Genomic DNA, 25,275 nt, shown 5'->3' with positions numbered 1-25,275 from the left:
CTTTTATGGAGACATTCTCCAAATGCCATAAGTACTGGAGTTGGCTCAAAAGGAGAACCAAGCCAGGAACAAAGAAATTCTCACCCAAAGGTGGGAACACCTAAGAAACAAAGAGTTACCACAAACTAGGAAGGTACCCAAGATGTCCCACTGGGTATAATTAGTGAGAGATTAGTAAAACACTGAGAAAGCAGAGGGCTATTTTTTGGGACTAATAGTGCTGCAGAAGTGGAGATTAATACTAGTTCAGCTATGTGGTATCTGAAGTCATGCATCAATCAATCCACAGTACTTGGAGAATTATGTTAGATACTGTGTGGTGTAAAAATAAAAGTGCTATTTGGTTTTGAATCTATGTTTCTTGTCCAATCTCTCTCATATTCCAAACTCAAATTTCTGATATTCTAGTAAATATCCCTATCTTAGACTGGGTTCCCTTAGAAGGTGACCCTGAGACAAGAATTAAGTGCAAGTAGTTTACTTGGGAGGAGATTTCCAGAAAAAGCTAGTAGGGGAATGGGGAAGTGAGACAGGGAAGGGCATGAGGCAAAGGGTGCATTATCAAAGCAATTCCCACTCTGGGTAACTAGAGCTTAATGCTGCTGGGAAACTCTGGGAGTCAGCGTAGAAGAGTTACCCCCATGGCCCACCTCCACTCCATGGGTGACGGAACTAGAGCACATTTATACATCAATGGCTGCCATCTTTCCTTTAGACCTGCTGGGAGTGGGAAGGGGCATTAATCCCCTAGCACTCTAGATTCCTGCTGAAGCATCAGGAGTGGATGGCCAACTTGCTGATACATCTGCATATTGGTTTCCTCCCTTCACTGTTGCACAAACCCTCTCCTGCTATCCTGCTCCTTTGGATCATAGTCCCAAATGAAAGTCTTTTTCTCCAGCTCTGCTTTTGCAGGTAGAACCCAGACTAAGACAAGGATTGTGTATTTTAACTTCAATTCGCCCACACTCAACATAATAATTGGCACATGCCCATACTCTGTGGCAAATGTCCATATTTCTGTCAAGTGGGTGAATGAACTGAGAGAAGTGGACAAAAATCTTTTGAAAGGAGGAGCCTGACAACGTGGGCAGATCTAGAGAGGTTCAGTGAGGCAATGGTTTTCCATCTTTTTCATTATAAGTCTTAAAGCCATAAAATTTTTTTTTCCAAATGCAATATTACATAGAACTCCAGAATGAAAATCAATGAAATTGGAGCTAAGAAGCAATGGGGTTGGTCTGAGTGAAGGTGGGGAGCCCAGAGTTCTCTCTGCTTGGCATCTCAGAGGTGGCTCCTGAGGCATCACAGGGACCTGAGGAGGGAGGCCAATTTGAAAATCACTGCAAGAGAGAGTCATAGCCTAAAGCACGAGTGTTTGGTTATCCCAAGTGTCGATATTCTGAGTGGTCACTTGTTTTGAGGATAGAGGTGAAGAGATTTTCCACTGTAGTAATTCAGACAAGCACATTCATTGAGAGCAGGTTACAAAGGAGACAAGACAGCAATGAGAATATCTGATGTTACATAGTAAACATCAACATCACCCCCCTCCAAGGGGATAACCTAGTTTGGGAATGTTAAATGAAGAACAATATCATCAGTGGGAATGTCTGCCAGGAGTTATGCAGAAAGTAATGCCCGAGATATCAGAAAATAGGCCTTGCAGAGATTGGCTGAAGAGTTTGTAGAAGAGGAGTGTTCTTCCTGCACCCTAAAGGATGCTAAGGTGTTTCATGGTTAGGAAAAGGAAAGGGTGTTCATCCTCTTGCTCCTGACCCTGCTTGGTCACGGAAGGAGCTATTAATAAAATAGAATATGCTCTTATGAACTCTTTTTGTATATAAATATTATAAAGTTAGATTCCAGAAAGTATTATTTTGGCTTAGATGGAAATCCTCAAAGGCATCCCATCCAACCTCCTCATTGCCTAGCCGAGAAGACTGAGGACCAGAAAGCTATGGTGACTTGCCCAGGGTTAGTGGCACAGCTAGCACTAAACATCCAGCTCTTCTGGGACTGCTATGGCAGATCACTTGCCTATTCACTACAAGCCCCCTCTAGAGTGGTGGGAGTCAGGGGTCCCAGCACCTGTCTCACATTCAAATGACATATCTACACAAGTTTAGATCAAGTCCCCTTCTCGTCTCTGCCTCCTTGGCCTGCACCATTCTCTAGTAGCACTAGCACTTTAAAAGAAGAGGAAAAAAGCCCCATAAAACCACCATTTTCAGAAGGATTAAAACTCTGAACCTGTGTCCTCTGAATAGCAAGTTAAAATACGAGGTGCAAGTTCAGCTTGAGGCACAAGTGGAAAAGTTTTTTGGGCAAGGAATCAATAGGCCAGCTGACCAAGTTTTCTAGTTCTGGATGAGCCATAGTCAAATTAGAAAAGCAATAATGTGATCCAGGGCAGCAAAATTCAATTTTGCCAACAACATTGAAATTCCTTGAGGCAGCCCTTTAAAGATGACATTTTAGACAGGATTATTTCCCATGTGTACAAATATGGCTGGGGAGAAAAACACACACACAGAGATATAACCCAATGTGTGATCCATTCTATTCTGGAAACAAATTTTCTTGTTATTATATATCTATATTTTTTAGAAAGAGCATTATAAAAACAGCAAGAGAGTATAATAGAAAAAGAAATGAAACCTGCAAGTATTTTTTATGATGTTTCACACACAAAAAGGAAAATAACTCACAGAATCATCAGATTTCTTAGAAGATGCAGTAAATATATTGTTAGCATCCCCGTGACTCACTAACAAGATGTTGTCTGCAGGGAGGTGGGGCAGGAAAGCTGTCACCGAATTCTAGTCAATGATTTATAGTATTTGTGACTGCCACATGTAAAGAGTATCAGCTGGCAATTTATTCTGGCTGATGTAACCCGACAGAGTCTTCTTCTGACAACCAGTCCAGTAAGTAAGGTTAACACATTTCAGCTCTAAGAAACAGAAGTAAACCTAGCAGTGGAGTTTGGTTCTATCTTAGTCATGCCTATGTGTTGGTTGTGTTTAAACAGAGGCAGCAAAACAGTTCATGGCAGCCACTCAGACACTGTGACAGAAAGGAGGGAGTCTAAGAGAGTAGAACAGTGGTTGTCAAACTTCAGTGTGCATCAGAATCCCCTGGAGGGCTTGGTAAAACACAGATTATGGGGCCGGCCCAGTGGCGCAGTGGTTAAGTTCGCGCCCTCCACTTCAGTGGCCCAGGGTTTGCAGGTTTGAATCCCAGGCGCGGACTGATGTGCTGCTCATCAAGCCATGCTCTGGCGGCATCCCACATACAAAGTAGAGGAAGATGGGTACAGATGTTAGCCCAGGGCCAGTCTTCCTCACCAAAAATAAATAAATAAATAAAAGAAAAAAAAAAAACACAGAGTATGGGCCCCACCTCAGAGCATCTGATTCAGTAGGACTGGGGTGGACCAAGTCCAAGAATCTGCATTTCTAGCAAGTTCCCAAGTGATGCTGATGGTGTTGGTCCAGGGGCTGCATTGAGAACCACTGGAGTAGAACATGGCCCTGCCCCATTCAGCAGATGACTCAGACAAATCCAGGTTCACAGCTGGAGACAATACTCTCTACTCTCTGGAAAGCTGAGCAAGCACAAAAGGGAGTACAGAGGGAGAGGAATTCATTCTGCCAGAGTGGGACCAGGAAGCCCTGTATAGTAGGTGCTTTTGGAACTAGGCACTGAGGTGGAGAAGGGCCAGGGAAGGGGACTTCAGGCAGAGAATGGTGAAGGTGGCCTGTGGCAGATGAGTATAAATGGACTTTGGGATTGATTCATAATATGCTGTAGCAGTAGGATGGCTACTCTATAACTATATACAAGAAGGGGCCCATTACTCTTTGTTTAATCAAACATTCACGTTGACTACTTGAGGTGATGGCATATGTAGAAAGAAAAGTAAAAGAAGGAGTTGGTAGGGTGAGTTCCCTGGCATTCCCTCCAATTGATTTTCCACTGTCGTCTGCACTTTCTCAGTGCAAACCTGACTTGCATGAATAATTATTCCTTAAAGGCAGAGTAAATTTCTCTTAGCTGATAGTTTTCCCCTGGGAATTGTCGTTGTAACAGGTGCCGTAGACCTAGACATACTTAACAGGATAGTGGGTTGATGGTATTTTAGGCATCTGATAGTGGTTGCAGGATATATTCTTTTGAACAGTACAACTTTCTTGGAACCCCTGAAATCTCATCTCACTGATGGTCTCCTGCAGGTAAGGCTGGCCATATTTGTCCAAGCATGTTTCATCCAACAGCCCATCTCAGTTGCTCTCATGGCCCAATTTTTACAAGGACTGATTAGCGCTAGATGGAAAGTACATCACATGTAGGGATCAGGTTTCTGATGTCCTATGTGTCCCCTGTAGCTCCTAATTCACACAGTAGAGGCTTGATAAATGCTCTTATTAATAAATAGCAAGGATCAATGCAGGCACACTCATCAGACAGTCATTGTTTGGGGCTGGTCCAGCTGATAGCCGCCTTAGCCCTAAAAGAAAATCTTCCCACAGTAGATGGACACAACTCTTCAAAGAGATTAGCCCCCATCCCAATGTAAAATGGTCACTTTAGATAATTGTGCTCAAAATGATATATTTTATCCTCAGGTTTTTTGAGAAATATGCACTTTAAAAAAGACAAAACAGAATCTTACTTCATAGATCAGGCAATATATCTTTGTCTCTATTGTTTGTTTAAGTCTTATTGGGGTCAGTTGTGCCATGAATTATTCCATTTCCCATTTCTCTGTGCCATTATACTTCCAAATATTTGAGAAATAAAGCCCCTCTTTTTTTCATTTTACTTTTTTTATGGGGAAGTATTGAGTATGACAGGGCCTGTCATCAATGAGAAATGGCTCTTGGGCCACTTACAACTATTATTAAGACAATGTTTTTCCCTCTGAGTATCAACAAGAATCTGAGATGCATGGGATCTAAAACAAAACAATGAATACCCAATGAGGAGACAATAGCCAAAGAAAACTAGATGAATCCGGCTTATGAATTTAGGCTTGGGCTGGTAACATTTTGAAAGGCATCTTGAAAAATTTCCATTAGAGAAAAACAGAGAAAAGCAAAAGACGTGAGGGAAGTGAGATTCAGTCTATTATGAGGTTTATTACTTTTCATAGGTTTCTTGCATTAGTGACCCAATCTTCCCAGAAGGAAAAAAACTGTCTTCCATTGTCTGTTCATCAAGGAAACTGTAGTAGCCAAAATCATTTCCAGATCAATTCCCAACTACAAGATGAAAATCACTAGTATGACATGCGTGCATACATAATGCATTGCTGCAAAATTGATCCTGGGTATCACACTGCAGACATGAAGTAACATATTAGAAAACCACCGTAAAATATTGCATACTTACAAACACCGTTTTTCTTTTTTGACAGCATCATGAAAAGTTTCAAAGCACTCTTGTCTTTCAAATTATAGTGTCATTTTGTTTTTATGGTTTTATTTCCCAATAGATCTTCAGATATGTGCCAAGAGTCATGGGGATGAGGATGGGTACGAAGATGAAATCACAAACTTAAAACTGTCGCAACTAATGCTTGGAGTCTTGAAAGTTAGAGCAGATGCCTGAGTTATGAATTGCAATTTTGTGTGGAAACAATCTGTCAGCAGTTTAATGCTGAGTAGCAACTGTTCTCTAGAAAATAGCTTGTCTCCTTTGGTAGCATGGCTGTGCTTGAAGGATGAAATGTCGTCCGAAATTTTGGCGGCATGGAAGCAGGGATATGGGGCTAGGTTTTATTGCAGGTGCTGAGGTCATATCTGGTCCTGTCATTTTTACCCAGATTCCTAAATCTCCAAATTGGAAGGAACTCAACGTTTATCTAGGCAGGTGCTTCTCAAATTTTAATGTGCTCTTGTGCTTATCTGGAGATCCTGTTAAAATGCAGATTTTGATTCAGCATGTCTGGAGGAGGGGCCTGAGATTCTGCAGGTCTAACAGACTCCCAGGTAAGGCCAATGCTGCTGGTCTGTGGAGCACGTTTTGAGTAGCAAGGTCTCAGACCAGTTTTGTTTGTTTTTTTACCTATAGTTTTCAGATATCCTAGTGTTTTGTAATTACGTTACAGGTAATTTGTTACCAATGGTAGTTAAATCAGGGGTTTTTTTGGCACTGCAACTATATGAGTAGCTATATCCATTGTATACTTTATTTCAATCTCTATTTCTAACTCTGTCTCTATTTATATGTATATCTATGAATGAAAGTAATTTAAGGTTATCCCCATAATAACATTACTCTCCTTGACATCCAGTTTCTGGCATGCTATCCTTAGTGGAAGAGAAAAATGTAGATTCCTGTTGGAGAATTACACATAGGCCTGGTTATGCCTTTGGGAATGTGTTACACATGTGAATGTCATCTTCCATGAGTGGAGAAAAGATTGAGAATTGCTAACTAATCTAGTTCAGTCTTTCAACGGGTGATTTGAAAAGCAGGTCACATTAAACCCTCAATAAATCTGTATTGGATTCTTTTAATTTACAAAAATAATACATCTCCATTCAACAAATCTAAACACTAAATATCTCAGCAAAGGAAGAAGCAATCAACTCTATGTATTCCCTCCGACCTTCTGTTAACTGCTGTGTATATTTCTTGATGGAGTTTTTCTATAATTACATAAACATATTTTTAAAAATAAACTCTATCAATTGTTCTGCAATTCGCTGTTATTTAATATTTTGGAAACAATTATATCAGGTCTATTAGAAAAATATAGCCAAGCATTTTCTTTTTTAACATTTTAATCAGCTTAAAAATACTTTTCTTGGGCTTAATTCCACTTTTGTGATCCATAAACTACTTTTATTAAGAGGAAAATGAATACCAATCAAAGTGTTTTCCCAGGACACTAGAATATAAGTTCCATGAATGCCAAGATCTTTGTCTGGATTAGATGTATCCCAAGATCCTACAAAGGAGCCTGATATATAGTAAGTGCCTGATAAATATGTATTTAATGAATCAATGACAGCCAGACAGTGTCAGGACAACTGGGAGGTAAGTGAGGAGATCAGGATGGGCTGTGAATGGAAGGGGCTGAGGCATGCCATATATCTATTTTTTACCCTTGACATCATCCAGTAAGAATCAACATATTAGTTGGGTAAATTGTGTCTGTGTCTAAATTTTGTTTAATGTCTGGTCACATTACAAAATTGTTCTTCTTCATCCTAGCACTGTGACAACATGGATATACATTTTATTTGCCCTTTTAATGTACTAAGATTACCCTAAGGAGATTAGTTAATTAAAAAAACTGGATAACACTATATAATTGATTAATCAAATTCTGTCATGTAATTTATTGATATTCTCTTCCCTAATAGAGTCATATATATATATATATGCTTATAAGTCATATATATATATGCTTATAAGTCTATATGTATGTGTGTATATGCTTAAATAAAGGCTTTTGCCCCAAATTCTTTCCAATCTTCAGAAAACATTCATTCATTCATTGAACAAATATATCCATCCTTAGCACCAGCACCTAGGGGACATGTATATCAATCTTGGCAGTAGAATTAGGATGTGAGGACAGGATGGAGAAAATACCAATATAAGGAGGACCCTCATCCTTAGCACAGTACTATCCCTTAGAATGCCGGAAATCTTCATAGCCACTCAGTAATTATCATGCTTAACCTCCAAGAAAAAGAAATCTGGTTACATATTTTGTGAGTCAGGAGAAAAACAGGCTTGACCATATTTTGTACTGTGCTGATAACCCTTAAGTGTACTCTTCCCTGGCCTTTGGCTTCATCTGGGGACAAAAAATCATCAAGTCATGTGGTTTTCAGATGATCTAGGACATCTAGAATTTTGAAGTTGTTATACAAAGAAGAGAACAAAGACTCTTTCCTTCAGGGGAATTAGTTATAAAGATTCACTCAAGCTTTGAACTTGTTGGTGTGCAATTCTACACCTTTTAAGATGCAAATCATTTTGTCAGCTAAACCAGAGGAGATCTGTTGAAAAAATACTGTGGACTTGGGCAGTTTAATAAAAGGCCCATTTTCAAAATATTTCCTTATGCAGTGTAGGTCATGTCAGGTGATCTCATTTTGATGCTACTTGGAGTTAATGAAGGGGCAATAACTTCTGACAAATGGTGTTGCACTCTAATAAAGAGAACACAGTAAGGATGGAGGAGTCCAGGTTCTATCCTCATTTTTGTAGTTTGGAGTCTTTGTGAACCCAGACAAATTACTTAACCACTTTGAGCCTCGGTTTCCCCATGTACCAACAGAATAAATGCTATTATCTTCTTGTCGGGGTTGTAGAAAGGATCAGCTGAGATAACGTGTGGAACATTAGCTCAGCGCATGGCACACAAGTGTTCAACAAGGTTAACTAGTATTATTACTGATAAGAATAAAACATACTAATTCCAAATGTGAAAGTATTTGTACTAGTTTGTTTTATTGTAAATTCCTTATGCTTTTCTATTGGAGAAAGGTCTAGGCACCATGTGGACTCGGCTGCTTGCTCTCATTTGGCCAGGACTATAGTTTGCTTTTAAACTTTTGTTTTTGCTGGAACTTGAGTGCCAGAAAACTTGGAGGAGAAGAACACGGGAGAAAGAATATTATTTTAAAATTGCACTTTCTTGCAATCTAGCCTTGAACCTATTTGTCCAAATCAGTCCAGAGTGGTGCTGAAGACATCTTTTACCCTCTCCTTGGCCTGTGACGAGCTGTTGGGAATTGATTTCCCCGTTCCACTTTAACAAGCCCATTCTGAGTCATTATGGTTTCTTGGTTAAGTACTTCTGAAACACATATTCTTTAACTGACAGATTATTTCAGCTCCTTCAGAGCCACTTCCATCTATTATGCTGAGCAATCTTAGTATTCAACTGTCATTAAATTAATATGTATATATGTAGTAAGAATCGATATGAAGAAATGTTACTGCACTAAGGCGTACGATAGAAAAGCAAATATCTCAAATCTGTCATAGTACGACTATGTGGTTATAAGGCATTGCATTTTTGATGTATAATTTTGTAGTCATAAGCTTGCATTTCCCTAAAATAACACGAATTGGTAATCTTGTTATTGTCCCCAAACATATATTAGTTCCTCATTACTGTAGGTATTCTAGGAGATGAATGAACTGGCCGTTGGTTCATTCTCTCTAGGCTTTCCTGTTAGGTCTATACACTAACCAGAAATAAACAAAGAAACAAACAAACAAATTCAACCATGTACAGTAGAAATCAGATCACTTCTATCTCTTCTAACACCCATTCTCTAGGCTGGAGCCAGAGTGATCTTTTTAAAAAGTAAATCAGATCATGTTATTCCCTGGTTCAAAAGTCTTTCCAATTGAATCAAAAAAAATGAATCCAAATTTCTTCCTCAACAGGTGTTGTACTTTTTGGGCCCTGCCTCCTGCCTCTTTGTCCTCATCTTCCACTGTCTCCCCCATCACCATCTTGCTGTTCCTCTAAATGCACAGTTTGCTTCAGACTTGAGGATTTTGCACTTACTGTTCTCTCTGTTTAGAGTACTCTGTTCCTAATTTTTTGCACTGCAAGACTTTCAGGTCTCAGTCCAAAGGCTACTTCCTCAGTGGCCTTCCTTGGCTACCCACACTAAATTAGCACCCTCACCCTCCAAGCACTCTTACACTTCTGTTTTTTATTATTATTCTTTAATACAGCACTCATTGACACCCTAAATTATCTTTTATCTCTGTTTTCTCATTTGCTATCTATCTTTCCCCCCTAGCATGAAGGCAGGACCTTATGCGTCTTATTCATTGGTATATCCCCAGTGTCTGAATCGGTACCAGGCACAGAGTAGGCACTCAATAAATATTTGGATGAATCATATGGTGATGCCTCACAGAGGTGGTATGTCTCTCTTAGGTGCTGATAAAGTGCGTTGTTACCTAAAGGCAGCTTCTCATTCAAGTTCTGCATTTATTTAGCTGTGCCATCTTAGACAAATTATCCACACTACTGAGCTGGACTTGATTCATCATTAAAATGAGGAGAAGGATATAGCAGGGTCTTACAAACTGGAACCAAAAAATTAATAATGGATACTCTCTATTTTTAATATTTCAAAAAGGTTGATGAAAATCTGACATTTTACCCGTGTTATATTTGTAGAGAACAAATACAATGTCAACTTTTGGACTCTGTCTAGAATTCTATTAGTTCAGAATAGTTAGTGGTTTTATGTCTTTTATTCATAAAAAGGGTAAATAAGTCAAGGATAATTTGGTTTTCTAGTAAAAAATTCTCAAATGGGAAAATAAAAGAGTGGGCTATTGAGGCTGAAAAGGCATTGGAGGAAATGAGCTCTGTGTGTCTTATCAGCTTAAAAATTCTGTGATTCTTAGTGCATAACTCACAATTGCTAGTTACAAGTAACAGAGTCCATTCTAGTCAGTTATTGCAGAAGGGAATTTAATACAGAATGGCAAGTACCTCACAGAATCTCCAAGGCAGAAGATAGCAATGGCTAAACGCATCTTGGGATTGCAAAATAGTGATACTCTAATTCTATCATTGTCAGATTGAATTTTTACACAGAATTTCTTGGTTAAAGCATATACATTATTTATATTGATAGATAATGCCAAATTTATACCCACAAGTCATAAGACCAACAATGAATGGGAGAGGAAGCCCTTTCCCTCACATCCGTGCTAAGAGCCAAGACATTGGTAGATTGCTAACCATCCATCTATTCAAAGCCATGTTGAGATACCTCATTCCTCTCTATGCGGCCCCTACACAACCATTTGCTTTGCTAGATTTTGTTTCCACTCTGGGAACCCAAACAGACATTTAGGGTATAAATACCTTTGCCCTTTGGTCCTCCATCTTCCCATGGAATCTTTCCAACTCCCCAGGACACTAACCCAAAAAGAAGGGCCCAGAATTATTTCTCTCTCTGGAAATCACAGGCATCTGAGCTCCTTGTTTCCCCTCTGTCTCTCCTTCTTTCCCCTATCCTAAGAAATATTTTTCCAATCTCAGTAGGAGTGGCGCTCTACTGTCGGTCACATGATTCTTCCAAACATTGTCTATGTGCCAGGTCTGTTCTAGCTTCCTTAAAACAGAAGTCACAATGTGGTGGCCAAGAGCAAAATTTGATCTTAGATTATTTTTGTTTGTCTGGATAGTATTTTTTTAAAAAAACTAAATTTGAAAGCTTTTAGATGGGCCAAATACTTTTTGACCCAGAAAACATTTTGTCACAGAAACAAACAAAAGAACTCTCCATAAGTGTTTAAATTTTTTTCTTCACTTGTGCATTGTCTTCGACCAATTGGCAATTATTGAAACCTTCTTCAAAGCTTAACACTAAACTTTCCTCTCTTTTCCTCTTTACTCTCCCCCTAGGCCATCTCATCCATGCTGAAGGCTCTAATCCTCGTCTACATGCAGTGATTCTCAAATTTGTATCTCTGACCCAGATCTTTGATTTCCAGCCTTTTGTTTGACATCTTTACTTCTATGTCTTACATATTTTCAAGATCAACAATTTCAAAGTCAAATTCATGAGCAGTCCTCCCTTGGTCTTCTTCCATTCTGCCCTATTTCAGTGAATAGTACCATAGTCCTCCTGGTAGTGCAAAATGAAGCAGAAGAAAACAAACAGATAAACAAAAAAGGCTGGAGTCACTTTTGACATCTTTTTCTTCCTCATCCCCTGTATCCTATCTATCAAATCTAACTATTGCCAACTCCTTTATATTGTTACCTCCAAAACATAATGAGTCTGTTCACTCATCTCCATTTCTACCATGACCTCTCCAGTTCAAGCTACCATTACCTCTTGGTTGAACAGTCTTCTAAGCCATCTTCTTGCATCCATTTCTTTCCCTCTAATTAGTTTTCCACGAAGGAGCCTGAGCAAGATTTTCAAAATGCAAGTCTGATCATGTTAGCCAAGCCGTCTCTTTCCCACCTACTTCAAACAGTAGAAAGACTTTCAGTAATTTTTAAGATGAAGATCACAATCTTCACAGGGTCTACACAGCCTTGTATGGCCTGGCCCCTGACTTTCCTGTCTCATTTTGTACTGTGATGCTCTTAGATTTCCCTGCTCTAATCACACTGGTTTTCTTTTGGGTCCATCCACTAGCCATATTGTCTCCTGTCTTAAGACCTTGGCAACCTTCCCCACACCCCAATCTCACTTCCAGACTAGATAATTCCTATTTCTCCTTCAGATCTCAGTTCAAGTATCACTTCCTCAGGGAGACTTTCTCCAACTCCCCAGATGATCTCAGGTCCCCATGGTATATGCGTCATAATGTCATATACTTTGTTTCAAAACTGGGTGGTCATTTGTCCCTTTTTTGATTATTGGCCTGCCACTAGCCATTCTTCTTGGGAAAATTCCCTGTTGTGAATATTCTGGAGTCAAATCATTTGGGAACAAATGCAACTGACTCTTGGTAAGCATGCAGCTCAACTGATGGTGAGACAAAGAGCACAGGAAATCAAGAGAGGAGCTACAACTCTCAAATACACAGTGTGCCGTGGGCACCTGTCAGCATGGTGAACAGTGGGAATGGACATCGCCACCAGATGTCTACTGTTTGTGGACTTATTTGAATAAGGTCTCTATATTAGTTTCCTATTACTACTATAACAAATGACCACCAACTTGGTAGCTCAAAACAACAGACATTTATTCTCTCACAATTCTGGAGGTCGGAAGTCTGAATCTCAGCATCACTGGGCCAAAATAACAGTGGCTGCAGGGCAACACTCTCTCCATAATCTCTAGGGGAGTATCTGTTTCCTTGCCTTTTCTTCTAGAACTGTATTCCTTGCATTCCTTGGTTCAAGGTCCCTTCCTCCATCTTCAAAGCCATCGGTGTAGAATCTTGCTTCAGTCCTCACATTTGTCTCTTCTCCTGTAGTAGTATCTTCCTCGGCCTCACTTTTAGAGGACATGTGATTACCTTGGGCTCATCTAGATAATCCAGGATAATCTCTCCATCTCAAGATCTTTATCTTAATCACATCTGCAAAGTCCCTTTTGTCATGTAAGGTCACATATTAATAGGTTCCAGGGATTGGGACATGGACATCTTAGGGGCCATTATTCAGCCTACCACAGTTTCTCTCCTGTATTAGATTTTCAGCTCCAACAGGGCAAGGTCTGCATCTATCTTTCTTCACAGTTGTGCTTAACAGACTCTTTGACTTATAGTAGACACTTAGAAAATATTTTCTAACGATTGAATATGATTTGGAATCTTTTTGAAGGATTATTCGCCAAATGTGGCTCATTTTTTAAAAAAATTACTCTATAGTTTTATGTTGGAATTAGATTACTTTAAATATTCATTTGCTAATCTTTCATAGAATAAGTGCACAGTTAGTACTAACATTGCTTAATATCAGCAGTGATATTATGTAACAGGTATTCAGTAAATGATTTATACAAATTTAGGACTGGAAAATAATTTGTCCTAACCTTTATTTCACAGAGAAGGGAATGCAGATCTAGAAAACAGAAATTGATTTGCTTAAGAGGAGACTGTGAAAGAGAGGCCTAGTTAGGATTTGAACTGAGATCGTGTTCATTGCACAAAATGAGAGTGTGTGATGTATTGAGGTCCTTCATATCACTTACGAGTTGTGAAACTAGGAGAAAGTTGCTTTTTCTTTCCATGCTTTAGTTTTACACTCTGTGAAATGAAGGCAATATTTGCCTTTAATGTTTGTGATAAGAATTAAGTTGCAGAATGCATAAGTACATCTAAGACATCAATAAACGTTACTGACTCTCGCTCTTTCCTTGAATCATTGATGGCATATTTAGGCATCGGAATGCATTTCTTATTTGTGATTTTCTTTCAAGAGCAATCACTAAGCACAGAAAGAAAATTTCTATAAAAATAGACTTCTCAGGGCGGTGGGTGGCACAAGTGGTTAAGTGCACGCACTCCGCTGTGGCGGCCTGGGGTTCGCCGGTTTGGATCCTGGGCGCTCACCGACGCACCGCTTGGCAAGCCATGCCGTGGCAGCGTCCCATATAAAGTGAAAGAAGATGGGCACGGGTGTTAGCACAGGGCCGGTCTTCCTCAGCGAAAAGAGGAGGATTGGCAGATGTTAGCACAGGGCTGACCTTCCTCACACACACACACAAAAAAATAGACATCCCAAGAAGGATGTAATGTAAGGAGGATTATGGATATTTTAGAATTCTTAAGAATAGATTTTTAGGACCTAAATGCTAACTGATTCTTAGTTGTAATGGCTACAACTAATTTACCCTGAGATCCCAAGTTGCCAAATAACTCAAAGCTAGCAGACATAAAAGGCAAAGATTTAACAGCTTGATTTTTACCTTTAAGTATTTGCCAAGAAAAGCATCGTAGGGAATTTAGTCCTATCTTTGTCCCTTGAGATAGGAAATCATAATTCCATAATACAGAGTAAATGTCTTAATGCAGAAATGAATTATAAAAATGATAGTTTAGAGATATCTGTTAGAAGTCCCCGCAATCTTACTCAACACAATACAGAAGGAAAGAAAAGATCATGAACCCTGAGTGACATTACAAAACTTGTCACACTCACTGAAAGCTAAAACAGGAAAAGAAGGAGGCCCTGGGAACATTCTTCTTAGGCAAAAATAAATAGAGAAGAGTATTTTTTGCAAAAAATTAGAGGCTCAGTCACTAGAAGGCTAGTACAAGGATGTCCACTGTTGCATTGTTTATAAAAGAAAAATAATACTGGGAAGAGTCTAACTGTCCACTAATGGGTGAGTGATTAAATAAGTCATAGTGGCACTTGTACTCTGGAATATGACACAGCAGTTAACGACAATGATGTAGGTCCCTATATGCATACATAGAAAGAATACAAACATGTTCTTAAGGTGAAAAGCCAAACTTCTATTTGTGTTAAAAACAAGAGAAAACAGAAAATTATTTATTTTTGCTTTATTTGTATAGAAAAACACCTAAAAGCATACACACCATAATGACAGAAGTGGTTGCTAACCTCTTTTTTGTTTTAGAGGTGGGCAATTTTGTGATTTAATGCAGCAGACAAGAAGGATTTTAGCTTTATCCATATTATATGCTTTTTTAAAAACTATAAAATGTGTTTATGTTTATTATTAATTAATTATTATATTCTGATAATTTTGTCAGAATAGAATTCTACTTGAAAATCATTACTTAAAGGTACTTTTAAAAGATTACTCCATTCTATTCTGATATCCAATGTGGATGATTATATTAGGGTTAAGGTAATTCTCATTCCTATGGAAATGACCTATTTTTATCTGTCTGGAAAGTTTTAGAAATTTTTTTCATTCTCAATATTTTCAAGTCTCATAGTGTTTTTAAATTTCACATGGTGGACCTTTAAATTAGACTTTCTAATTAAAGAATCACCCTCTCCTCAGGTTTTGGAAAGTTTCTTATTTATTCACTATTTCTCTCCTCTTTACTTTCTTTGGTATACATTTCTGAAACTTATAGACTGATTTTCTATATCTCTAATATTTTCTTTCATAATTTTATCCACTTTGCCCTCTGGAGGTCAATATTCCAGGGAATTTTCTGAACTTTATCTAACGATCTTTTATTGAACTTGATATTCCAGTAATCATATTTTTAATTTCAAAGAGATCTTTATTGATCTTGGATCATTCCTTTACCATTGCATTCTCTTCTTGTTTTATGTATGCAATAATTCCACAAATCTCTTTGTGCGCTGTTTTTCTTTGAAATTTTCATTTGCTATTAAAATTATCTTTTTCTAGAAAGTTAGTTCTCTATCTTATTTTTTTTATTCATGTGTAGGTCTTTCCTCCAAATGTCTAAGCGTTCTTGGCTTTTAATGTAAATACAAGAATTGGCGTTTATAGGAAGGCTAACTGCAATGGTTAATTTTATGTGTCAATTTGACTGGGGCATGAGGTGCCCAGATTATTCTGGGTGTGTCTGTGAGGAAGTTTCTGGATGAGATTAACATTTGAATCAGTAGACTGAGTAAAGCAGATTGCCCTCCCTAATGTGGGTGGGCCTCATCCAATCAATTGAAGATCTGAATAGAACAAAAAGGCTGAATAAGAGGCATCTCCTCCTGCCTGACTGTTTGAGTAGGGACATTGGTTTTCGTTTTTGTTTTTTTTTTTCCAGCTTTCAAACTTGGATTGAAGCATTGGTTTTTCTTGGGCCTTGAGCCTGCCTACTTTCGAACTGGAACATAAACCATTGGCTCTCCTGGTTCTCAGGTCTTAGAACTCAAACTGGAAACACACATTGGCTGTCCTGGGTCTCCGAGTGAGAGAGATATCTCCTTTATATATTTGCAAAAATTTCTTGGTCAGTGTATTAGTCAAGGTTCTCCAGAGAAACAGAACCTGTATATACACTATTGGATATATAGGTTATTGTTAACAATTGGTTAATGTATATATAACAATAAGCTGTTTCTCTGGAGAACCCTGACTAATACACTGAACAACTATCATGCGGGGATTCCCAAATTTCAGAATGAGGAGGCTATCTTTTGGGGCACTCTAATCCATCATAGATGCCCTAATTTACCCCAGATATTTTGATTTCTTTTACTTGAATGACCCTTATTCTTTAAATATTGAGAGGTGTGGAATGCACAATAACATGTTGTATACTGTTTCACATGTATGTATTGGAGAGAGGCTGAGGAAGCCAACAATTACATATATAGAACGTACTTTTATCACCACTTCTTACTCCTGCACCTGTCATGCCTGCAGCTTCCTTGCTGAATTCCTTTCTAGGGCTCTTCCAAGTCAGTTATCCCTCCTTCCTTATTCACTACAACCCATCCCTGTGCATACAGTCTAGGCTTTGGTTTTCTTCTCTTTGCTTCATCTGTTATTATTTTTCTATTCTTTTTCTGTACTTTAGATATTTGTTGATATCCCGTATCTGATGATAACTTACATTCCCATTTCTTCATTCTTATGGCTTCATCCCTTTTTCAATAGTTTTGCTATTATTTTAATAGAATTTCTTGAAGGAGAAGAGAAAAACATGTGGTCGTTTGCCATCTTTAGCAAAAGAAGTGCTTTGGGAGTGCTTTGGTTTATACAAGAAGAAGAAGAGTAAAAGGAGAGAATTCTTTTGATTATTCCAATTCTGTAGTAATGCTTTTCTTTTTTTTTGGTCAAAACTAGTATGCATCCTATATGGCTTTAAAAAGTCCTGTAGTATGGTAAAACTAGACTATTTAAAACCATTCATAGGTGTGTGTGTGTATGTGCCTATGAATGTGTGATTGTTTCTTTGTGCAGTATTGGAGACTCATAAAGAACCATGACTCCTTCAAATGGGGGATTAGTTTGCAGCAAAAGCTCTAAAAATATAAATAATAGATAGATAGATAGATAGATAGATAGATAGATAGATAGATAGATAGATAAGACTTGAGATGAATCTGATCTCTGAGCTTGGGGGTAAGATGGGGGTGGAAGTTAGTTTAAAGCAGGAAAGAAAAATAATGGTCTTAGTTATGTCAACGCAAATAATCCATAATCAATCTATAAATCAACATTTGGGATGAGTTTATTATGAGCCAGGTCTGAGAACTATAGCTCAGGGGGCTTCCTTCCCCAAGGAAGGAAGCACACCAAAGAAGTGGGGTATACAGAGTGATTATATACTGTCTTGGAACAAAGAGCATACGTCACATATGACAGGACTATCTCTTTTACTACTATCATGAGATGCTTAGCTAGCACAGCAGGTGAGTGGTCACAAGGTGAGCACAGCAGGTTGGTAATTAATCCTTGGTTTCCAGGAAGAGATACTTATCTTTAAGGAAATGCTGATAAGGGGGGAAGCCACATCCCTATCTTTAAAGGCATCATTCTTGTCTTTGGGACATTGTAAATGTTTAAAGCAGATGTACAATGCATGCTCAACAAGCCACGTCAAGCCTTTCTGGAAAAACAAGGTCAGGCCAAATGAGTTCTAAACCAAATGGCTTCCACATATACTCCAATATATCCTTTTACTTGTCATTTATTCCTCAGTTATATAGTACAATGTTATCCTGATTTTAGGTTACAGGTATGACAAGACTACAAAGGGCTAAATACAAATGTCTATTTAACAACGTTGCTTATGAGACATGAAGATAGATGGGAGGAAACTTGCAGGAGGAAAAGCAGTATCATTTCTGATCCAGTGATCAAATATCTCTTCTTGGCAGATTAAGCTCTCATCAAAACACCTTATCTCCCCCATCTTTCCTGCTAGCAAGTAACAAACATGGTTTTCTGGTCTTCCTTCCCCTCCACTTGCGTGTGCTAGCCTCCTTGATCTTGGAATGTCCTTCTGAAAATCTTCCTACACCAATAAAATGTATGTGAGGAGTATATGATAGCTCCTCCCTATCTGAATGGTTATTTAATCCTCAGTTTCTACTATTCCTTATTCATCAGATCCCAGGTGAGAAATACCCCTGTTTATGATTGAAATTCCATTTCCAAGCAAAATGAGGTCTTGATTTATATACGAAACAACTCTATGCTTCAAGACCTCTCTGGTTTGTTCTGGGCAAGGAGAATAAATATTTTACCCTCAGTGGTCATGGTCTAAGAGGTCAAATTTAGCCTTTCTTTTCACATTTCATGGATTTCTTGAATTTTAAAGTTGAAAGGGTCCTTATAGTATTCATTTTACACATGAAAAAACTTAGGCCCAGAGACATAGTAATTTACCCAAGGTCAAGTGTTTAGTGTGTCAAAGATCTGGATCTAAAACCCTTGTCTTCTGACTATTATATTCAGTTCTTCTTCCATAATAATCAAAATAATACTAACAGCCAAACTTCTACAGCTACTAAGGGTCAAGTTGACATTTACCCTTATAATATCTCCAAGGTAGGTATGACTATTATCATCCCCATTTGACAGATAAGAAAGATGAAGCAAAGAGATGTTAAATAACTTATCCAAGATCACACTGTTAGTAACTTGCAGACCTAGGATTCAAAACCAAGCAATCTGGCTCCAGAATCTATATGTTTTGCCATTACACTATTCTGCCTCTCTACGTGGTGAGGTTCTCATTTCAGTGACTGTGTCTCTAAAATGAGGCTCTTCTCACTAATTTCCAGTGGGAAACAGTATAAATAACACTCTAGGCACAGAAGTACTTCACCTGAGGCTTTGTCAATGATAAATGGAGCAGGAAAACCAAGAAACTTGGATAAGAAAATGATAGAAGAGAAAAATTAGAAAGACTTCCCATTTGAACCCGGATGTAAGCTGCAGAGACACTGGAGTACAACTGGGAAGTTGCCATTGGAAAATGAAATAATCAAACATGGAGAGAGTTACCTAGAGTTGCAGAAGCTTTCTGTATTCAGCTTTTCTCACTAGGCATTTTGCCAGTTGCTCTTAAAAAAGCAGGTCATGTCTTCTGTTGCACTTTTAGACTTTGCACATACTAATATAAACTAGAACTGAGACACATTCATCATTGTAAAACTTCGCCTTGCAGGCTCAGATGGAAAACTTGGCTCCAACTCTCCTTGTAACTATAGGCTCATGCAGGACCCTGTGACTGTGAGCACATGTAGTTCACCCTTGTAAGAGAAGCCAGCTTCCAGCACCTGAAACCTTTACAAACAATAATTTTAACCCCAGTACTTGATGGCTTTAAACAACAATTGATTACTTCTCAGGATTCCATGGGTTGGTTGGGTGATTTTTATGTTAGTTTTGCATGGAATCACTTATGCAGCTGTATTGAGCAGAAAGGGGCTGGTGGGGTCTGTGTTCTGCTAGAATAGCTGGGAGGGCTGACTCTCTCTCTCCACGTGGTTTTTCATCCTAGACTTTTTGCAGCATGACTGTCTTAGGTTTCCAAGAGAGCAAAAGAAGAAGCTGTGAGACCTCATAGAAACTGAGACACTGGAGTACAGCTGGGAAATTGCCATTGGAAATTGTCCAGAGCTTGTGTGGCATCACTTCTGTCACATTCTATTGGCCTAAGCAAATTATAAGGCCAACCTTCATTCAATGTTAGAGGAGACTGCAGAAATTCATGGATTCAGGGTGGTATGATTCATTGGGAACTATTTTGTAGCAATCTAACACTCAGGACTTTTTAAAGCCAGACAAGTCTTTCTCTTCTGTGATTGGCTGGGGCAGCAGCAGCTTAAGCAAGAGGAGAAATAAGCATTCATTACTAAGGTCCCCTTACATAAAAAGGCATCATGCCAAAGGAAATGTAAGGAATATAATTATTTATTGAGTCTTTCCTTATTATAAATGATTCTTGTGTCATCTGGGTGACTCTGACATGGTCACGGCCATAAGAAGGTGGGTCAGTGTGGACTTCACCCCAAGATGCAGTGGAGTATTTCTGGCTCAAAGTTAGTTAGGGCTGAGAGGAGGGAAGAAAGATGTGCAGAATGCAGTGCTGCCACAGGGCTGTCATACCCTAAAGTCAAGGTTAACAAAATAAATACCCATGTAGAAAAAAGGGAGGGGAATACTATAAGGGTATTAATTAAAGTTTTGTTTCCCTCTCCAGCATGCTCAGTAGCAATGCTGGCAATAATTTCCAGTGATAGAAGATTGGTCCTTCCCAGTCCTTTACTAGGATATGCTGATAAGGAAGCAGCACAGTAAAGAATGTGCGTGTGCGCGTGTGTGTGCGTGTCTGTGTGTGTGTATTGGGTGAGGGGGTGCCAACGGCAAGAGATCTTCTAGAACAGATGCTCCAAAAGGATATACGTGGTTGCATCAGATAATCTTAAAATCTAATCCTGCAAAAACCTTAGTAAACTTACTCTAATTTTTTAGAAAAAGCAACAAGGTAGGCATCTGGGTACTACAAACAGCTATAATAGGAAAAGGCTTCTTTCCTTTATCCAGACAAGTCCTGATTATCCACAAAGCAAATGGGGTAGGTTTGATCAAAGTCTGGTCACCAGGCTATTTCTGCTACATTTCTTGTTGGTATCCAGACCTAAGACCAGTGCCAAAGGTCAAGGTACCCCATCGGCCCCTATAAAAATGCCTGGTAAGCATTTGGAGTAGTTCTATAACTGACCTCCTCTGAATGGAAGGTTCATGAATGTTAGGGGTGGGAAAAGGCCTTTTCTGGAAGAAAATATCAGATATAAATTTCACTTCGTTATATTGCCTATCAATCTACCTGAGATTAATCCCTAGACCCGGGTGTCTCCCATCTATCAAATGGATCTTTAGCCCTTTGTTCGTGGTTTCCTGCTTGAAAGAAGATATGTCAACAATCCAACTAATGAAGTCCACGTATTCTGGTGTCTGCCCAGGTAAGAGGCACTCAAAAGTCAATGATGAAAAGAAAATTATACATGTTTTGCACTGCCTCAACAATACTTAGCAGAACAGTAACATTTGATAGTATACAGTTGGGGGTGAAAAGAAAGGGGAAAAGAAGACACCTTGGAAGAAGTAGATTGAAACGCATTTAGATCTTATGTGATTCAAAAGATACTGTTTTCATACTTTCATTAAAATTTTAGTAATTTACCAGAGGGCTACAATGGTGAATTATGAACCCGCTCATGAAGTTATCCTGGACTCTTCTAGGCACAATTTCCTCTGTGCTTCTCTACTACTTCGTACATGTCACTGCTACAGTACTGACTGCATTATTCACAAAAAGTATGAGCTACTGGAATTCAGGAACCATGTCCCATTGTTTATACCTGGCCTAGCATTTAGCATAGCGCTTGATGCATATGTTAAAAAAATACATTTGAACAAATTAGGTAAATATAGTGCAATTTGTGAAGCTTCCATATTGCTATCTGAGATTAGTAAGTTGTCGACGAGATTTGGTAAAAATCAGAAGACAATTTATTATTTTAGAGTGAGAATAATTTGGTCAGGTGTCATTCATAAAGATATAAAATAACAATTTCCTTTAATGAGAGACTTTACAAAAAGAGAAAGACAATAGTGTGATGATAAATGGGAATATTTTAAAGTTGATGCTAATTTATCAACTTAGGAAAATAAAAGAGGAGAACTTCAATACTTGACTTATAAAAATATGGCAGAGATCAAATTATGTATACATTCTTACAGTTAAAAGATAAAATAAGCCAGAACACAGTTGTAGCCCGGTAGAGTAGCAGAAAAGTATATGTGAACAGTAGGCTGTCAAAAACCCATGCTTCATTGTCCTGCTTATGGCTCTTTTTCTCATGTTAATAATGAGAAAAGCTGCATGCAGATGAACTAGATAGGAAGCAGGGGCAGAGCACCAGTGGTCTGGCTAGTTTCAATTTGGGGAAGGACAAAGGAGAAGTTTGGGAGAGCATTGTGTTGGGTACAGAGGATTCTATCACAAGAGGAATTAGGTAGTAACAAAAGAGATTGCCAGGTCTGTGGATTGGTGCCAAATTGGCGGAGGCGGTGTGATGTTAATAGATGAAAGAGAAAGAAAAACTATTCAATTCCCGTTGTGTTGCCAACACCTTTCATGGAGATTCCTCTTTAAGGAGGAAAAATGCAGAGAAATTACCATGTAGAGGGAAACTGAGTGGAACATATGTAAATAGACAGTAAACATTTAACTACCTTTATACTCCAAATCACAGATAATTTGCATTCACAAAATAGACACTGAATAATTATTTGTATTGAATAGAAACAGATAGATAAATGAAAGAATGAATAGGGGGCGGAGTCAAGATGGCGGCGTAGGCAGACTCTGAACTCACCTCCTCCCGTGGACACAGCCAATTTACAACTACTCGTGGAAAAATTACCCCTGAGACAGAACTGAAAACTGGATAAGAGGAACTCCTGCAACAACGGACAATCCTAACTGGGGTAGAAGAGGCAGAGACTCCCTTCTGGAGAGGAAAAACGCCGCCGTCACAAGCCGCCAGCTTCACGGCCGCCGCGAGCAGCTCACAGGTACGCAGCCTCCCTGGAGGCGTGGGGCCCTGAGCCGGGGAGCGCCCCCGCTGTGGGCATTTTGTGGACCCAGCACAATTGAGACCAGCAGCATAATATCTGACTTTGCCTGCTACTAAAGCATTGGGGAGCACCCCCAGAAAACCCGGTTCACAAAGAAACTAAAACTGGCTCTTAAAGGGCCCGCGCACAAACTCACCCGTTCCAGAAAGCATCCTAAAATCACCAGAAAGAAAGGTGCACAGTGCTTCGGTGACAAGAGACTCACCTGATAGGCCCTGGGTGCATCTCGGTGAGGGGTGGGACCTCTCCAGGGACTGGGACATTGGCGGCGGCCATGGTTGTGGCCTGGTGTGAACGTGCTGACACAGACGCCATTGGAGTTCTCCCTGAGACCTGCTAGCCCAGGGTCTGCTCCACCCGCTAGAGCACCGATTTAATCCAGCTCAGCCAGGGCAGGCAGCCCACCCTAGAGACTGGCCCCACCCAACAACAAGCCCTCAGGCAACGTGTGGGCCTGCATAGATTGGTGACTGGATTCTCTGCAGCCTGGCAACTGAGCTGACTTGAGCGGGGCAGGGTGTGCACAAGGAGCGGGTAGAGAGTGTGGGGCGGTGGCAGAGTGTGTGGGGCTCCCGCCGTGGAGAGACTGGGTCCACTTGGGGAGGTCGGGGCGCTCACACGGGGCAGGACTGTGTTGACTGTGTGTGTGGACCTGTGGGCGGCAGGGCTTCTCAGCCGCAGAAGACTTGTACTTCTCAAAGACCCACATAGGAGGTTTGCTCCACCTTCCAAAACCTGAAACAATTGGGTGCTCCTGTGCCTGAGGCCAGCCCCACCCAGCTGCAATCCTCAGAGAGCTGACAAGAGACCTAATAGGCTAGAGGCTTACAGCAATTGTAAGGCCCTGAGCCTAACAACCTGCCACGGTGGGGGCCTACTCACTTAAAAGAAATACTGCAACACAAATGTGGTATTAGAACTTGCAGCCAACTGTGCTGGGGCTCCCCACAGCTGATAAAGAGACTGAAGGGCCCACAACAACTACAAGCAGCTGAGCATTACAACAGCTGGCCAGGAGCATAACTCAGCCTCCTGGGCGCCTACAGGGAGAGCAAACAGGCCACAGCAGAAGGATACACGTAGCCCACATAGGGGTCACCCCTGGAACATTGAGAACTGAGGAAGCACACTGGAAGCCTCCTAAGCCATCACTTACATAAGGTCACCTATCCAAGAGCAGGAGACGTAGCTGACCTACCTAATACGTGACACAAGCACAGGGAAAGAGGCAAAATGAAGAGGCAAAAGAATACATTCCAAGTAAGGGAACAGGACAAAACCCCAGAAAAGGAACTTAGTGAAACAAAAATGAGCAACCTACCCGACAGAGAGTTCAAACTAAGAGTGTTAAGGATGCTCACTGATCTGGGGAGAAGAATAGATGGACTCAGTGAGAATGTCAACAAAGAAATGGAAGATATAAAAAAGAACCAATCAGAAATGAAGAATACAATACTGGAAATGAAAAACTCATTAGAGGGACTCAAAAGCAGAGTAGAGGATACAGAAGAACGGATCTGTGAGCTGGAAGAAAGACTAGAAGAAATTACCCAAGGTGAACAGGTAAAGAGAAAAGAATTAAAAAGAGTGAGGACAGTCTAAGGGACCTCTGGGACAACATCAAGCGCACTAACATCCGTGTTATAGGTGTCCCGGAAGGAGAAGAGCGAGACAAGGGGGCAGAGAATCTATTTCAAGAAATAATAGATGAAAACTTCCCTAACCTAAGGAAGGAAACAGACATCCAGGTACAGGAGGCACAGAGAGCCCCAAACAAGATAAACCCAAAGAGGCCCACACCAAGACACATCATAATCAAAATGTCCAGAATTAAAGATAAAGAGAGAATCCTAAAAGCCACAAGAGAATGTCAAGTTACATACAAAGGAAACCCCATAAGGCTATCAGCTGACTTCTCAGCAGAAACCTTACAGGCTAGAAGAGAATGGCATGATATATTTAAAGTGCTAAAAGGAAAAAACTTACAGCCAAGAATACTCTACCCAGCAAGGTTATCGTTCAAAATGGAAGGAGAGATCAAAATTTTCCCAGATAAGCAAACATTAAAGGAGTTTGTCACCAAGAAACCAGTGTTACAAGAAATGTTAAAGGGACTGATTTAAGGGGAAAAGAGAAGACCACAAATAGGAAAAATTATCTATTTCCACGATTAGAATGTAATGGATACAAATGCACAAAAAAGAGGTTGGATATGATATCAAAAACATAAAAGGAGGGA

At 39.6% G+C, this 25,275-nt stretch overlaps 1 long non-coding RNA gene across 1 annotated transcript in view; it reads right to left on the bottom strand.

Moving 5' to 3' along the window:
- LOC147911946 (uncharacterized) overlaps positions 1-23,353 on the bottom strand; it is a 198,472-nt gene extending 175,119 nt beyond the window's left edge. Inside the window, exon 1 of the long non-coding RNA XR_015550680.1 lies at positions 23,242-23,353. This is a non-coding gene — a long non-coding RNA (uncharacterized LOC147911946). The remainder of the gene's footprint in view (positions 1-23,241) is intronic.
- Between the last annotated feature and the right edge of the window lie 1,922 nt (positions 23,354-25,275).

The sequence above is a fragment of the Ceratotherium simum genome, chromosome X (assembly GCF_057802395.1).
Source record: "Ceratotherium simum simum isolate JZ-2026a chromosome X, ASM5780239v1, whole genome shotgun sequence".
In the NCBI taxonomy this organism is placed as follows: domain Eukaryota; kingdom Metazoa; phylum Chordata; class Mammalia; order Perissodactyla; family Rhinocerotidae; genus Ceratotherium; species Ceratotherium simum.
This window is presented reverse-complemented; position numbering and strand designations above follow the sequence as displayed.